Source organism: Caloenas nicobarica, chromosome Z (genome assembly GCF_036013445.1).
Source record: "Caloenas nicobarica isolate bCalNic1 chromosome Z, bCalNic1.hap1, whole genome shotgun sequence".
NCBI lineage: Eukaryota > Metazoa > Chordata > Aves > Columbiformes > Columbidae > Caloenas > Caloenas nicobarica.
This window is the reverse complement of record NC_088284.1, coordinates 109759584-109776718: the sequence shown is the minus strand read 5'-3', so window position 1 is coordinate 109776718 and position 17135 is coordinate 109759584.

Sequence of the window (17135 nt, the reverse complement as noted above, 5' to 3'; positions counted from 1 at the left end):
ACTGGAAATAACAACACAACCTCAACTTATTTTCTTCCCTACTGCTGACTCCGATCTTTTCTTTGTAGCAAAGAGAAGCTTTTGGTTTTGTATTGAGAAACAAACACACTATTAAAATATCTCACAGCATTAGTAATGACTAAAGTTGGGTTTTTTTGTTATCATAAGCAGCAAGTATGTGATGTTCTGTGTTGGTATTAGGCAACTATTCTGTAGGTAAGGTTGCAGCACTCAGGGGTATATAACCTTATTCTTGGGTTTTAGAACCGACAGAAATGATTAGTGCTGACTGAGGACGACTCTTTCATTCAGCTGTTAACATTAACTTTTAATACTGAAAAGCAAATGGGGGCCCGGCAGTCAAAAATGCTGAATAAATTGAATTTTACAGGAGATGCCATGATGAACAACACTATTGTGACCTTGCTGTTTATCGGGCTGGGTTTGCAATACCACAGTGTTTTGAAAAAATCATTTCCATATGAGCATTGGTGTGGGATTTTACTTTGTGAACATATCTTCCTCAGTTTGTCATGGTTTTCACTGCCGTGAAGCTGTGGGTAGGAACCTGTTTTCAATGGTTGCCAGAATGCTCACATACTTAGACCGCGCAGTTAGAGTTGATTTATTTTGTGGACACGAAGTTGCAGTTACAAAGTTTTATTGCATAGTCACCATTGGTAAAGCAAAAGCTCGGTCACGGTGCAGAGCTGAAGTGCCTGTGAGCCCAGGGGCTCTGGTCTGGGCGTGAAACGGAGCCGTCTCTGCCAGCCCGGGACAGGGCCCGGGACACTCCGTGTCACCCTGCTGGGACATCTCGGCTCACACTGAGTGCTGAGGTGCAGGTGGTGATGGATGTTTGATGGAATATTGTGAACGAGGCCAAGACCACCCTTTGCTTTCCCTGCCGAGTCCTTCAGCAGGAGCTCTGCTCATCAGCTGTGATACCACCACAGCATCCGAGCTGGACTGCTGGTGGCCACAGCTGGAGGGCGGCTTTAAATGTTTCTGTGCTTCTGCTTTGCTGTTGTTTCTTGCCAGACCGCACATGCCTTTGGGCACAGATTAGGTGTGAAGAACGGGCTCGTGTTTGGCCGACAAGCCAAAGACTCTGCACAGCCAAGTTGGGTCTCCCACTGTAGGCGTGACCTCCCGTGTGCCCTCGGGGAAATCGTTCAGCCACTCGCTGTGCCTCACTTCACGTTCTGCAAAATGGTGCACAACCTTACCTCTTAGGGGTTTTATAAGTAAAAATATGCCAAATCCAGTGAGTTGTGCAGCTTTTATGGCAGTCCAATGTACTAGACTAGACAAGTCCTGGAACCACGATCAGGCCTCCCCTGGGTCCCTTGGGCGTTTGGCTTCTGCTGCTCAGAGCAGCAGTTCAGAGTCGCTCAGCACAGAGGAAAGGTTCACATTAACAACTGTGCATTTCTCATACGCTCACATGCATCTGTCATCTTTGCTCAGTCTCCCAGCATGATTAAGTCATCCAGGAATGGGCTGAAAGGGCTGGGTTTGTAATTAAAGTGGGAACATGTGGCTGAGTTTGCATTTACCTGTTGCAGAACATGGAGCACAGGGCGTGTGAGACATGAACTGGATGTAAACTTCCAGGAGGAGCTGAGTAGCCACTGTAGCAATACTGGCTGCAGCTGGCTCGCCTGCTCTGGGTGCAGCATTGTTCTCATCTCGGTGACTGTTGTGATCCTGGGTTTGATTACATTTCTTTCACTGTATGTTTCTCTTCCATTCATTTGTAAGAGTGCACAATTTTTTAGTGTATTTAAAGGAGTCCTAGTCATGTTTTTTTCCCTCAGATTCTTTCTCAAGGAATCAAAACTGAAAAGAACAGAGCCTTGATAGCATTTCGGCTCCAGTCTTTGGCAGTTAGTGAGTAAAAATACGGTGTGGAAAGTGTAAGCTCACACTATTTACGTCTGCAGTGGATAGCTGGTAACAATGGATTGCGGTGTTAGGTGTGTTATCTTGGGGTATCAGTTGCCTTCTGCAGCTCAAACGCCGCCACTTGCACATGTCCGACTGCGAAGTTTTCTGGGTGGGTTCTGCCCGCGGATGTGCAGGGAGGTACCTGGTGAGCTGTAACTCCAGCTGGGTGAGCAGCACCCTTTGAGAGTAAAGCTCATGTTAAAAGGGCAGCTGCAGTTTGCTGTGTTGAAAGATGGGCAAAATACAGCACCAAAAAATGTGGAATATATTTAAAGTTGCACAGAGAATCTACAGGAAAGCAAAAGACAGAAACCAAATCTCCCAAGTGCTGGGCCTCAGCTATAATCACAAACTTGTTTTACTCTCATTTACTTGTATTGTCATCAGGAGCTGATTTATTAAAATCCCTAAAGGTCACAGTGCTCCCTATAGTAAGAATGAGACAATGCAACATACTATTGTCTGCCGTATGTGCCATAATCTGATATAATTGTGTGTAAGCACTTATGATTATTTATATACCTAGGAAACTCTTTTTACAGTTTAATTTTGCTTGCTCCAGTTCTACCTTCTCAGTCAAATAACTAAACCTTGATATCCCGCTGGAAACTACCACCTACCCTGAATTTATTCAGAGAATGAGCTGAGCCCGAGGAATGTGGTGGTGCAGACCCCAGGCTGTGTGTCCTGCTCTGAGGAGGAAAAGGGGAAGGAATGGGGGGCTTGTCGCTCCAGAAAAATGGCCTTGGAACTTGGCTGTCCGTGATGTTACTTGACTGCGTGTTCCTTTTACAGTGGTTACTGTTCAAAAGGAGAAACTGCAGCTCGTTTCTGGAGGAGAAACACATGCACGTGTAACACTGGAAAGGTAGAAGCCCGCTATACAGTTCTACCAGTCTGATACTGGCTGCAGTTCTGGAGTTTCCTCCCTGGAGTTGGACTACACTGATCCCCAGGGCAGTCTGATGGCAGTCTGATTCACTTTAAATAAAAAGGAAAGTCAGAGTTTTACAAGGTGTTTAATTACCCCCCACCAAGCACTTTTCTGCCATGGTGCAGAGTGCCCCGAGGCTGTGCTTGGGCTGGGACCGTGGCACAGAGTCCCCAGCCCAGGGACAGGGACATCCCAGCCCAGCCCCTGCCTCTCCGTTCTCGGGTTTTATGTGCAATACTTACACTGCCAGAGTTGCAGTGCTGTGCTGATGCCAGCACCGCTGATTTCCTCGATGTCATTTCTACCCAAGGTTAATAGTATCACACTTTTTTGTTTGAAACTACTACCAACATTCTCAGTGCGCGCTGGGACTCCAATGTCTGAATTACAACATCAACAGCCTCAGCTGCTTTACTGCTGTGGAACGAGCTGTAGTTACCAGAACCCAAATTACTCTCTCTGCTTCTGCCGAAAAGGAAACTCATCTCTCTGTGCTGCCTTTCTTGAAAATTGATCTGCAAGTCAAGTCCTTTCCACATCTCCTTAGAGCCCATTCCTGAAGCTACTGTGGACATAACTGTGCGACCTGGGGGTGCTCACACAACTGCTTTGGTTATTAATTAAAATCAAATGAGATAGGCTGCAGATAGTGAAGACAAACAATGATAATCATCAAGCTGTTTATCTTTCTCTTCAACCATTTATTTCTGTCAATGTTGAGAATTTGGGGTTCAGAGCAGAGACACCTTTGCTGTGCGGTGGTAGAACTCACCGGCATGTTCAGGGCACAGCAAGGTGCTTTGCCTTTTTTTAGCTCCATTTTGGAGACAGGTTTTATATCTCCATGTGCTACTTTGATTGATTTGTCTTTATTGTTTACCTATTGATTTTTTTTAAAGTTTCCACCTTACTACTTTCTGACCATGGAAACCACATATGCTAGACATTTTTGAAGACAGAAAGTTCACTCAGTACAAACACTTCTTCTTGGAAAATGGCTGAGGAAATAGGTTTTACTGTGCACCCTGAAGATCAGCAGACCTGGATCCCCACTGGTCAATGACAGAAGATAATTCCAGCGTCACAGGGCTGAAAAACTCCATCTTCTTTCCCAGAATAGTTAAATTCAATGGCTATGAATAATCAGATGGTATGGGAATTGTGGGATTTCTCAGTGCCTGTGCTAAGACCCTAATTACATTAAAACCAGAGTGAAGGATGAGGGAAGGTGTTTAGAGGAACTAGGCTGAAATGAGGCTGCTATTGACATACTTACTTGAAGAATCTCTGCTGTTTAGATTAACCTCAGTGAGTGATAACCTTAGCTGAGAGATTCATAAAGATATATAAGAACATGTCTGGCACTTTAGACTGTCTGAAAATTCTACCCTGAATTTTTTATTGGTTCTAGCTCCAAAGTAGTGCAAGCCATTTATATAACTCTCTGAACACTCTTGATATGGAGTAGCTATACATCCTATTCCTAAACAACTCTGCATGAAAAATGTTTTTTATTTGACTCTGCAAAGAGGCTAGAGAACCCCACAATGATATGTTGCAGACCCTTGAAAATTAGGTAAAGTGGAAAAAGAAAGGTAACACAACAGTAAATCACAGATTCAAGGGGAGTAATCTGGAATAGTAAATTCAAAATTATTGAATGAACGTTCATTACTATGTGCTGTGAGTGCTGTGCGATTAAAGAACTGGGCCAGATTTCCTGTGGTATACTGGTATAATCACAATGATTTTATCACAGCTATGTCAATAAATGCAATGGGAAACATGGCCCTAGAAATGTTTATGATTAGCATTAGCAAGTCAGAGGAAACAATCGAGTCGTGTGGCTCCCAATGACCCAAAGCTCCTGGCGCGATCAGCCATTGAAGCTGTGACGAGGCTCCGCGGGGCGGCGGGTGTGCGGGAGCCGCACGGGCTGCGCGGTGCCTCGTCCTCCCCGGCGCTCACCGGTCCCCGCTCTGGCACAGCTCTGCCCGCCGGTGCCGGGGCTCAGGCCGCCAGCTGCCCGCGAGGAGACAACAGCCGAGGTGACTCATTCAGAATGGCTCTGCAAATACTGCGGCATCTGGGCAGCGTTCGTGGCAGTCACGGCTTTAACAGACGAGTTTTTGGTCGTAATCTGTGCTTTTCTGTAAGGCTGAAAAGTTGCAACAAGCTATCCAGCACTATTGCAAGTTTTTATATTACATTGGATGATGATAAACCAAAATCTTTTAGGAGATCTGTGCATGTCAGCACGTTTTTGTAGCAATATACCTTCTGTTCCACCAATAATGGAATTTCAGCAACTGGCTTTTATTGACACCAGTAATTCCTGTGTCCATAGGAAGCCAAATTAAAAAGAATATGAGAAGCAATTGTAGACACCTGTAATTAATAAAATGATCGATGTTACAAGGTTGGCCAGGGCGCACATGTTCCTCTCCCATGTTAGTTTCTCAGCCCTGCACAGGCAGTGACTGCTCGGGCACTCAGGTAGTGTGTTTATTAGATCACTTTGGTGAGCGCCATGAAGGGCTGCTCACCAGGAAAACCTACAGCCATTACAAGGAATTTTCAGCCTTACTCACCGCACACTCTTTTGGAAGGATGCAGGCAGGCAAACAGTTATTTTTTCAGTCCAATATTAACTGGAAAAGCTGAAACCAAAGGTGAGAGAATGGATCTCTCAGTCTCAAAAGCAAAGATCTGTGTTTGCTTATGTTTTAACTCCCTGTGGATTGGTCAGTTTATTGTGATAAGTGACTCCTGTTCACCTGATAACCCGAACCTTGTTGTTGAATCACTTTTCCCCCCTGATTTAGAGTTGCTAGTTATTTTTTTTAAGCTCAAGTTGACTCCAGCTGGCATTACGTGCCACTACATGTTATGTTAGAAGTTTGTTTAACTCCACACAGAAATCTGTGGTGACAGATTGATCCTCAAAGAGCTTTCGCCTATTCTCCAGCTCGACACTTTGCCAGCTATTTGGAGACCTGTTTTTCAACAGGGATTGTGGATGCTTCCAGAAGAGTTAGGGTATTTGAAGACAAGGTCCACTATGTGTAGTGTCGAAGTGAAAGGAAAATACACTCTAGATTTTTTTCACATGTTATTTATTGACACTAGATATGACCAATACATCCAGTGGTACAAAATATGGGACTAAACTCTCTTCTTGTTTTCTTCTCAAAACACTTTGTGGCCCGTCTCCCTAAGGGAATTTTCTGCTGCTGTGCAGTTCCAGCTGTGTGAGCTCTGCCTTTCTTAATACGTAGAACACAGTCAAAGGAGAAAAAAGTGGAGGACACTAGCTGATCTGGCAGGTCTGACTGCTTGAAGGAATGGTTCTAATGAAGAGCAGCTCAAGAACTGTAGCTGGATCACAGAAAAGACTTCTGAAACGGGTTGAAAACAGCCTAAGGACATCACCGCTGTGCTCCCTTCAACACCATGTCCCTCTGTGCAAAGAGGCACCGGTGTCACTGCCGGGACATAGCGGGGGTGGAACCAGCTCTTGGCACCGACGGGCGCTGGGCAGCGCTGGGCTCCATCCCTGCTCCTGGTGCTGCCCAACGCACGTGTAAAAGTCGTCCTGCAGCCAGACCTGTGAAGCAAAGATGCTTTGGGTTTTGTTTTGGTTCTTTGTTGGTTTTTTCCCTGGGGAAGTGGCCAGAAGTTAGAGTTTGCGGTACCTGGCTTGTTGTTACCTTGGGCCAGATCCAGTAAAACGTATCAGTGATATGTTGTTTATTAAATGAAGGTTTGCCCTCTGCCAGACTGCAAAATTATCTGTGTGATGTGAGTCATTCTGCCAGAAATAGACCCTAAACGACCAAAAGCTTGTTGCACTGAGTGAGGAATAAAGTTTGGACAGGAAACAGGGTTTTTTTGGCTTCAGCAGGCAGATTGAACCCCTTGTGAAAAGAACTTGCAATTTCAAGTGGAAAGTGGGGAAGGAGGGAAGAATGTACAAATAATGCCAAGAAGCAGACTCATTTCTCTGGCACAAAATCTGAAGAAGTTTTTCCAGCTGACGGTGGGGGACCCAAAAACAATGTGGTGGTCAGAAGTGAGTAAACCGAGCTGTCTTGTCACTCTGATTAGTATGAGTCACTTCAAGTGGATTTTAAGGACTCTATAGTATGTTATAAAATCCCTTCTGGGTGACAAGAGCAAGAACAAAAAGCAGATTCTGAGTTTGTCAGACGCACATATTCATGTTTCACTGGTGAAAACAAACAGAGGGGCAGATCTTTTGAACGCGGGTGTAGGTGTATACAATGAGCTCATGTAGATCCAGGTGCAGCTGTTATGGAAACATTTGATATTGCGAAGTTCCTTGAACTTCAAATGCTGGTGCTTCTAGAAAGTGTGTTATTTAATGTAAGCATAAGTACTAGGCAAGAAAGGGAACTGCTCTTTATAGCTTGGGAAGTCATGTGCTTTCTCAAGGATAAACACAATTAACTATTTCATACACTTTGCACACAGGAAGAGGGGTTTAATGGTGACGTTATCCCTCTACATGAAATTGTGACAACATCGCTCACGTACCCAAAGCCACGCTTGAACTGTCCTCTGCTTACAAATCATAACACCCTCCTGCGGCTGTCCCAGCCACTTCTTTGCAGAACTCATCGGGGGTTTTCCTGCCTTCACACCTCTGAACTGTCTCTCAGCACTGACTCAGGAAAGTGTCAGATGGACGTGATGATGTGATGTGATGTGATGTGAGGTGCTGGCAGGGCCTGCGGGCAGGACAGCGGGGGACAGGTGGTCAGGAGGGACCCCCCGCTGTCCCTGGGGATGACCCTTCCCGCCCTGGGCAGGGACTCAGCTTGTCTATCGCTGGGTTTCAGCGTGTGCACCCGCTGCTCTCCCTGCAAGAAAAGCTGGAGTTCGTGTTCATGGGTGTGTGTCTTGGGTGGGGAAACTACTTTGGTTTGAGCTAAGCAAAATATTAGTACAGTATTAATAAGGAAGACAGGCCTTCCCCTGCACTCCATTCATTTGTTTCAACACTGTAAAGCAGTAATTCATTTTTTTTCACTGTTTTGTCTCCTTTTAGAAATGATTTCCAGCTTTTAGCAGGCTCTAAAGTTGATAAAGAATTAAGGCATAAATGGTCTACCTTTGTAGTGGTGCTAAGTGTTGGGGGCATCAGTGTAGTTTAACGTATTTGTAGGGCAATTAAGTGGCAGACAGTTGGCCAACAAAACTTTGGACCAAACTCTACTATCTGTAGGTGTTTGTCTTGTAAAATGCAGACAAAAAATCTCTTCAGATTTTACAGACTGTGTTTTACACTTCAGTTTCCAGTATTAAAGACAACTTCTCACAAATATTGCCTAAAATTCTTATATTCTTGCCTTCATTGATGAATTTAGATCCTGAAATGTATTGATCATATCTCTTAAGATCCTTTGTGCCGGACTAGCAATAAATTACCCTAGGTCAAGTTCTGTTTATGCAGTGGGCCGCTCTTGCTGAATTACCTTCTTGACTTAATAGCTTCCTTTTGGGTGACATTTCTGCCAGAAAGAAGACAAATTGTCTAAGGTCAGCATGCAGCTCAGCTTGGAGTGTAGGAGGAAATTGTGGTGGATGGGTTGAATTGGGTTGAATTGCAGCGGGTCTGGCGGGCGGCACTGGGGGCATGCCCCCCCGGCACGGGTTTGTGCTGTTGTTTGTCCAATTCGGACTGTTCTTGAGCCTGACGAGTTTAACTGGTGCGGTGACAATGAACTAGACCAGCCCAGCACTGTGTTGGTGCGTTCGGTGGTCCCAGGCTCCTGGTGTTGAACCTGGCCATGTCCACAGTGGTCACGTCTCTCTGAGGTGTGACACGGAGGAATTGTCCCTGCGCCTTCCCTCCCACTCCTTCCCGCAGCCTTCTTGGAAATCGTTGTCTTACTAATAGCTGGGAGCCGAAACCTCGCGGCCGAGCCTGCGCTTGTGATCGCACAGCGGCTGCGATCCTGATGTGTGACACTGGGGACAGGACCTGACGCAGAGCCCGTAGTGCTGCTCTTGGGGAACCTGGTGCTGTTCCGTATATATCTGTATGTATGTTATATAGAACATATTATGTTGTGTAGAACACATATATATGTTAAATAGATAAGGTATTATTTGTTTTGTGTATAACAACATATAAATATGAGTTGATGGGGAACAGTTCTGCAGAAGTTAGTGGCTTCATGTTGTAAGAGAACAACCAGGGCTGCTGGCACTGATCAGAGTGGCGCCCAGACCTGTGCGTTTTGCAGATGTGCTTGAAAAGCTGAGCTACGCCTTGGCTCCGTGCGTGTCTGACAGACCCTGCTCGCTGTGCCTCTGCTGCGTCCCTGCTCCTGCACCCGGCTCTGTTGGGAGTGCGTTTCTGCAGCCCACGCATGTGTCGTGTCTCAAATGATGGAGTTACCCTTTCCCTTTGCAAATTCTTCTATTTATTCTATGTTCTACAAGAGAAAAAATACAAAAGTCTCCTTTTAATTAAGCTCTTTATCCTTTGAAGTTATTTTGGATTTTTTTTCGCATTGGTGATGTAATTTATGTAAATAATCATCTATCTATGAAAGGAGTGTGTCTGTCAAAAGCTAAAATAAAAAACATCCGTCATTTTGAAGTGATTAACATTCTCCAGATGTTTAAATCATCAGATTTCAGGAGTTTCCCTTTGTTGTGATAATGATATAGTATCCAGAACAAGAATGTTTACTTTTTTGTATGGGTCAAACACAGATTTTTCACAATCCTATTAAAGCATGCAGTTTATTGTAATTGTATGTGCAGATGAAAGCATATGCACTTATTATTATTTCCCTTAATTGTAAACTGCTGCTGGTAATTTTACTGTAAAGCTGAAACAAAAGGAGCGTACTTGAAAGGACCACCACTGCCACTTATGCAATCAATTTCCAGACGTCAGGTTGTGCAGAGATGGTTATCGGTGCTGCCAGGGGCTGGTGACACGCTGCCACCCTGCACGCTCCCTGCGCAGGACACGTCGCTGGTGATGAAGAGTGACAGCTCTGAGCTGCGGCCGTCAGCTGTGTTCAGCGTGGGGAATAAAACACGGGTTCCTCTGCAGAGCCACGGACCGTGTGGTGACCGGGAGAGCTCTGCGTAGCCAAGGAAAATGGCCACACACGTACGAAATGGATAATTTCCTTGCCCCGCTGCAGTCCTTGCAGGGCAACACCCTTCAGTTCAGACAACCAGCTCGCGTATGAAAAGTTTGGATCTTGTGTGTCACCGCGCTGGCAAATGCTTCTCAGAGCTGACAAAATGCACCTGGATAAAACTCTGGGCTGCTGGGCGATGGCAACTGGCTGACGTGTTAGATCTTAACAAAACCTCTCCTGAAATACAAGTTTCGAAAAAATTAACTCAAAAAATAATAGATACTTCTACCAGATAAATAACTTTTTTGTTTCACAAGCTTTCATTTGAGCTGAGATGTTAACCAAGCGCTTGTACAAAATGTAACATTTTTCATTTACGGGAAGGTCCTTGTCAGACAGGCAGGTTCACGGTGCGGAAGGTGTCTGCGCTGGCAAGGGCAGGGACGGCTGTGAGTGCGACTGCCTGCGCCCTCTGCCCTCCAGCACTTCCCCAGGGCTCATTTTTGTACCTTCCCCAGCAGCTCCATGCAGACTTTGCTCAGATGGAGCCACAAACCCGCCAGAGCCATCTCTCCCTCATCCACCCACACGTCGCACTGCTCCGGAGCTGCTCTTGGCCGGGTCCGCAGGGGAAGCGCAGCCCAGTGCCGATCCCCGGCGCACGCCAGGGAAACAGACCTTGCCCAGCGGGAGCTCATCCCCTCGCTGGCCTTCGCATCATGGGAAGAGCCAGATCAGTGAGAGCTGCGTTTCATGGAAGAGGAGAAACCAGAATTTCTCTCCATTTCTCTCCAGGGGGCCCCTAAGATACTATACATGATTAAGTCTCTAAAATATTTCTCTATTTTTTTTAATCTGGCTCCTTGGATCTGATCTTGCCTCAGGCAAGATGAAAGAGAAAACTCATTGAAGTAGCTTTGTAAAGGTCTAAGCCATCCTGAACTAAGTTTTCTGCGGCATGCGACCTTTTACAGGGTCATCAATGTACTTGCTTAGAATGGTTAAAATAACTTGTTAAGGACTTTAAGATTTATTTGCAAATAAACCAGCTTATTCCATCAGAGACTCACTCTGCAGCCAAAGAGCTGAAATGCTGCGCCAGATCAGCCAAGGAGCTGAGATGTGAAGGGAGAAAAAATGTACGTATGCGGTCAAACCTTGGGGGGCTGATCCCGGAGTGGCTGGGGACAGGAGAAGGGACACATCATTTTGCATCTTTTTTTGTTCTCCAGTTCTGTTGGCCTGATTGTAATGGATGCACTAGTAGAATTTGTGAAGCTTGTAATAAACGGGCAGAGCTCATTGTTGGTTTCCGAGCCCTGGCCTGTAGCTGGGATGGCAGCAGCTCGGTGCTCCGGCTCTGGCTCTCGGTGCCCGCGCTCCCGGGAGCTGCTCTGCCCGCCCAGCGGCACAAACCCACCAGCACCCGTCAAACTCCTCACTGCTCCCAGGGCTCTCGCATCCTCTCTGGAAACCAGCGCACTTCAGAATATCTATAATCAATTATGCAAATGCTCCTGTTACAGCCGAGGTGAGCCGCTCGGATGGGCAACTGCAACTGGGCACGTTCATGCCAGTACAAGAGAAGTGGGTGGGTGGGTTTGGTTCTTAGCACTGGAATTGACTGGGAATAAACCAGTTCTCACCTGGAGAGTTATGTCAGTGATATCTAGTATAAATGAAGGATAAATTAAAGCCAAAGGCTCTCTACTGTCTTTCTCCTACCTTGATATTTTCACATAACAGTCATGTGCAGTTCACTCTGCACTCTTTTTGCTAATTAAAACCATAAATACAATGCAGCACAGTTTTTCTGACTCTGTACTTGGGGTTTAAGTGTGGTTTGTTAATCGCATGTAATGCACTGGTCAGAAGTGCGCCTTTTTTCACCACTGGTCAATGGTGTACCTGGTGGTCCTCCCCTGAGCTGGTGCTGCTGTGTGTCCCAGGGTTGAGGGCATGGTTTTGCCCTGCTCACCCACCCCTGCCGAGGGTAAACCACACTGCCCACTCATGCCGAGGGTAAACCACGCTGCCCACCCCTGCCGAGGGTAAACCACACTGCCCACTCGTGCCGAGGGTAAACCACGCTGCCCACCCCTGCCGAGGGTAAACCACACTGCCCACTCGTGCCGAGGGTAAACCACACTGCCCACCCATGCCGAGGGTAAACCACACTGCCCACTCGTGCCGAGGGTAAACCACGCTGCCCACCCGTGCCGAGGGTAAACCACGCTGCCCACTTGTGCCAAGGGTAAACCACGCTGCCCACCCGTGCCGAGGGTAAACCATGCTGCCCACCCCTGCCGAGGGTAAACCACACTGCCCACTCGTGCCGAGGGTAAACCACGCTGCCCACCCCTGCCGAGGGTAAACCACACTGCCCACTCATGCCGAGGGTAAACCACGCTGCCCACCCCTGCCGAGGGTAAACCACACTGCCCACTCATGCCGAGGGTAAACCACACTGCCCACCCATGCCGAGGGTAAACCACACTGCCCACTCATGCCGAGGGTAAACCACACTGCCCACCCATGCCGAGGGTAAACCACGCTGCCCACCCGTGCCGAGGGTAAACCACGCTGCCCACCCATGCCGAGGGTAAACCACACTGCCCACTCGTGCCGAGGGTAAACCACGCTGCCCACCCATGCCGAGGGTAAACCACACTGCCCACTCGTGCCGAGGGTAAACCACGCTGCCCACCCATGCCGAGGGTAAACCACGCTGCCCACCCCTGCCGAGGGTAAACCACGCTGCCCACCCATGCCGAGGGTAAACCACACTGCCCACTCGTGCCGAGGGTAAACCACGCTGCCCACCCGTGCCGAGGGTAAACCACGCTGCCCACTTGTGCCAAGGGTAAACCACGCTGCCCACCCGTGCCGAGGGTAAACCACGCTGCCCACTTGTGCCAAGGGTAAACCACGCTGCCCACCCCTGCCGAAGGTAAACCACACTGCCCACCCATGCCGAGGTGCTCGCTGGTGTGACACCCGCTCCCTTGGGGAATATTTCACCAGGTTACAGCAACTCTCCCAGCCACTGTCCTGACACGGCATTCAGGGGAAGGTGCCTGTTGGTGATCTACAAGGACGGGCTGTAAATACAGGTTTAAGAAAGCAAATAATTTCTGTCATTGCATTTTGGCATCACTGTGCATTCCTTCTGAGTCTGACTAACGTGGTTTTTTTTTTTTCTGGGTAATGCTGAAACAGATTCTTCCCTCTTCTAAAGTAATTTCTCTTTGTGAGTCTTCCATTACCTCATTCACATCAGCTTGCTAATTGGGCTGAAATATAAGCCGGTTGTGTAGCTCATTTTGCCCTTGATATACTCAACCCTCCAAAATGACGGCTTTGGAAAACAAATGACTGTGAAACAGAAAGTGAGTTACAAACCTATACTAAAATATCTGTTCTGCTGCATTTGCAGTCTCTGGCATTTGGAAATACTGGTTCTGTTGTTTTTACTCCTCCTGTTTTTACACACAGTAGCAGGTACTACCTTTCTAATGCAGCATTACATTACATTATGTAGCACAATTCTGGCTTCTGCGCTCCCAGGGCCTGTCACACCGTTGCAGTCGTGGATTCGGTGGCATTTCAACGCTAAACCACTAGTTTGAGAGATCTGCCAGTGTGCCACGGAAGTACATTTTATTTGGTTAGCTGACATAGAGTTTCTGCCTGCAAACGTACTCTGAAGGAAAATTCAGCTATTTCAGAGCAGTAGCAATTAAATAAATAAATGTATTTGTTTTAAAGGTGTTTGTGGCTTCCCCCAGCTGGGGATGTGTGTTTCTGAGCCCGAAGTGCCCGTATGTTCTGCGTGCCGGTGTCTGCGCGGGGCTGCCCAGGCAGGCTGTGCTGCCGGTTCAGAGCGGGCCCTGCCCTGGGATGATGTGGGACACGCTGCTCTGGGGACCCGCTGCTCTGGGGGGGACCCGCTGCTCTGTGGGGGACCCACTGCTCCAGGGACGTGCTGCTCTGGGAGACCCGCTGCTCCGGGGACACGCTGCTCCAGGGACCTGCTGCTCTAGGGGGGCACGCTGCTCTGGGAGACGCGCTGCTCTGGGGACACCCGCTGCTCTGGGAGACACGCTGCTCTGGGGACACCCGCAGCTCCAGGGACCTGCTGCTCTGGGGACGCACTGCTCTGGGAGACCTGCTGCTCTGGGGACACCCGCTGCTCCAGGGACCTGCTGCTCTGGGGACGTGCTGCTCTGGGGACGCACTGCTCTGGGAGACACGCTGCTCTGGGGACACCCGCTGCTCCAGGGACCTGCTGCTCTGGGGACGTGCTGCTCTGGGGGAGCTTGTCCCTGCCCCAGGCCCCACGCTGTGCTGCACACCTCCAGAGCAGAGGTGGCAGGAGACGTGAAATGGGATGTACCAGCAAAACAAGCAGTTTCTGGAAGGAGAAGGTATAAATTCAAGTTCTTGGCTTGGATCTGGTTCTCAGGCAAACAGAATTCTAAACTGCAGCAGCGAGATACCTGTCAGTCCTTTCGGTTGCCTTCGGTCATTTGAGCAAGTCACTTCATCCCTATTTCTCATGTAACTGCAGGTTTGTTATGTGGCCTGGAGTCCAGATGACACCCTTCTCCCACATCCAAAGGCCACAAAGAAAAAAAAAAAAAAGGAGAGAAAAAATTTTTGAAAAAGGAAAGAAAAAGGGCAAGGAAGGAAAGAAGGGTCAGGAGGAGAAAAGACAAACACAAATGCAGTTCACTTAGAAATATCTCTGCTTTTGATGGAGGCTAAAAGGTGGCAGCTGTGCCAAAGTAGTGGACCCTAAATCGCTGAGCAAAAAAGCCCAGGGAAAGCTCTGATTGCTCCTGGTACAGCAGTGAATGTGCGCCCTCAGCCACAAATCAAGCAAGCTTAAAAAAAAAAAAAAAGACTCAATCAAGGCAATAATGGCCTCCACTTCACAATCAGACAAGTGCTTCTACTTCAGAAATCCTGCCATTTATGGCTGATTGCTAACCCTGGCCTCATTTCTAATCTAAAGGGCGAGTAATAATTTGGAAAAGGAATTATAACAACTTCCCAACCATTTGGTAAATCGTTATTATTTTAAAGGGGTGTTGGGAGGCTGTTGCTGTTTGTCAGGTGTTTTTTTCCCGCTGCTGCTCTGCCACTTCCACCACCCTGGCTCTCACTGCTGTCATGCCAGAAGGACAGTCATGTACAGTGAACATATAAAAGAAAGAAAATCCCAAAGCGGTGCTCAGGTGGTGGGGCTGCGGTGGGTTAAACTCCTGCGCAGGCACACAGGAGATGTGGGGGCTCTTCCCTGGGTGAGCGGCGGTTCCCCATGGAGGGGTTCCCCATGGAGAGGGGCTCCCCATGGAGAGGGGCTCCCCATAGAGGGGCCACTGCACACCCTCTGAGTCCAGGGGCTGTCCAGCCTGCTGGAGCTGACGCTTTTCTGGTGTCACCCCACCTGTACTGCCTTCTTGCAGGCAGCGTGGTGAGAGACAATATCCATCACTTAACTGATCAGTTATCTTGATGGGAAATGCAAGTTATATCAGTCTAGAACCCTGAGACCTTAATTGCATTTATTGCACTTGTTTTCCTGTTTCAAGCTTGCCGAACTGCATATGTAAATATGTCGATATTTATGTAAATATTTCTTTAACCGTCTTCTGCAAGTCTGCTGTGATTTTCACATATGCATTTTCTAGGGAGAAAACACTGAATCAGAGCATTCAGTCGGTGAACCCAGGGAGTGGCACCATGCGCAGGGTTTGTCTGGTGCCTCTGTTCTAAATGACAAAGCGTTTAAAAACAGATGCAATGTGACGCAGAGAAAAAAAAAACAAGAGGGGGACCAGTGCACAGCTTCACCTGGGTTAGCTAATCCTGTTGAAACGGTGATTGTGTTTTGATAAGAGCAGGTATTTGTGATCAAAATACTCCTAATTTAGTGAACTGAGGACAAAACGGGATGCCATCATTTCCCTCAGGAGTGTGATATGTTTTATGAACGAGACAATCGGTATGTTTTGGAGGATGGCAATATTTCATTCACTAACTTGAGAGATAAACGCAGCAACAGCTTTCATGCAGCATGATGTGCCTTATCTCTGGTTTGTGTTGTGAAGATATCTGTTGGCACAGTTATTTAAGTCTGTATTTTAAATATGATTTGGAGAGAGAGTGACTCAAAAATTTTCTGTGATCCAGTGAAATCTGAACTACTTATTGCAAGACAGAAAGTATAATGTTTCAATCAAAATAACAGCTTGGAATGTGTTTTATTAAATGGAGTTCATTTAATATTGCCCCAGAGTACTGTGGATTTGCAAGCACATTCTTGAATTTTAAATTTCATATCTAGGTAATAGGAGTGAGGGGAAAGCCGTCATTTGTAACATTGCACACTTCGGGCAGGTTCTGATCCCACGCCGTCCCCGTGTGTATCTTCCAGGAGGGGCAGGTCCCTGGGTCTGGTCTGTCATTCCGAGCTGAAGATGGTGCAGGGAAAACACATATTAATAGATCCTGCACAGAACGCTACGTAAAATTCTGCTGTATTTTACTTTCTCATCATTGCTCTATTTCTGCAATATTTCTGACGTGTGTTTTCAGTGGGAGAAAACAAAACCGGGTTCAGTCTCAGTGCAATCGAAGAAAATTCTATCTAAATGATGCTGCTGGGGGATGCAAAATAATGGAAAAAAGTAGATTACATGCATTAACTCTGGGCGCATTTCACTTGTAAATATTCCTTGATTTTTGTTAGCAATGTTATGCAAAAAAAAAAAAAAAAAAGGCAGATTATAAAAGAGCAATATTGTCAGCTTAATATTGATACGGAATTGATCACAGAAGGCGAAAACTTCTTAGAAAGCAATGGCATCCATTTACATCTCTATTAGTGGAAAATCGCAGTAATTCCAAGGAAAACAGGTTTTTCCAGTCCAGTTCTTCAGTATTTCAGAAGTTTCAATGGCTCCTACCGCCAGAACGCAGCAAATCACAAGAACCCATTTTTCTCTTCCGAGGGTGAGTGAGCGAGTCGGGCTGCGAGAATCGCGCTATCTGCGATAGCTGCTGTGCCGGCGATAGTCTCTGTGTCTGCGATAGCTGCTGTGCCGGCGATAGGC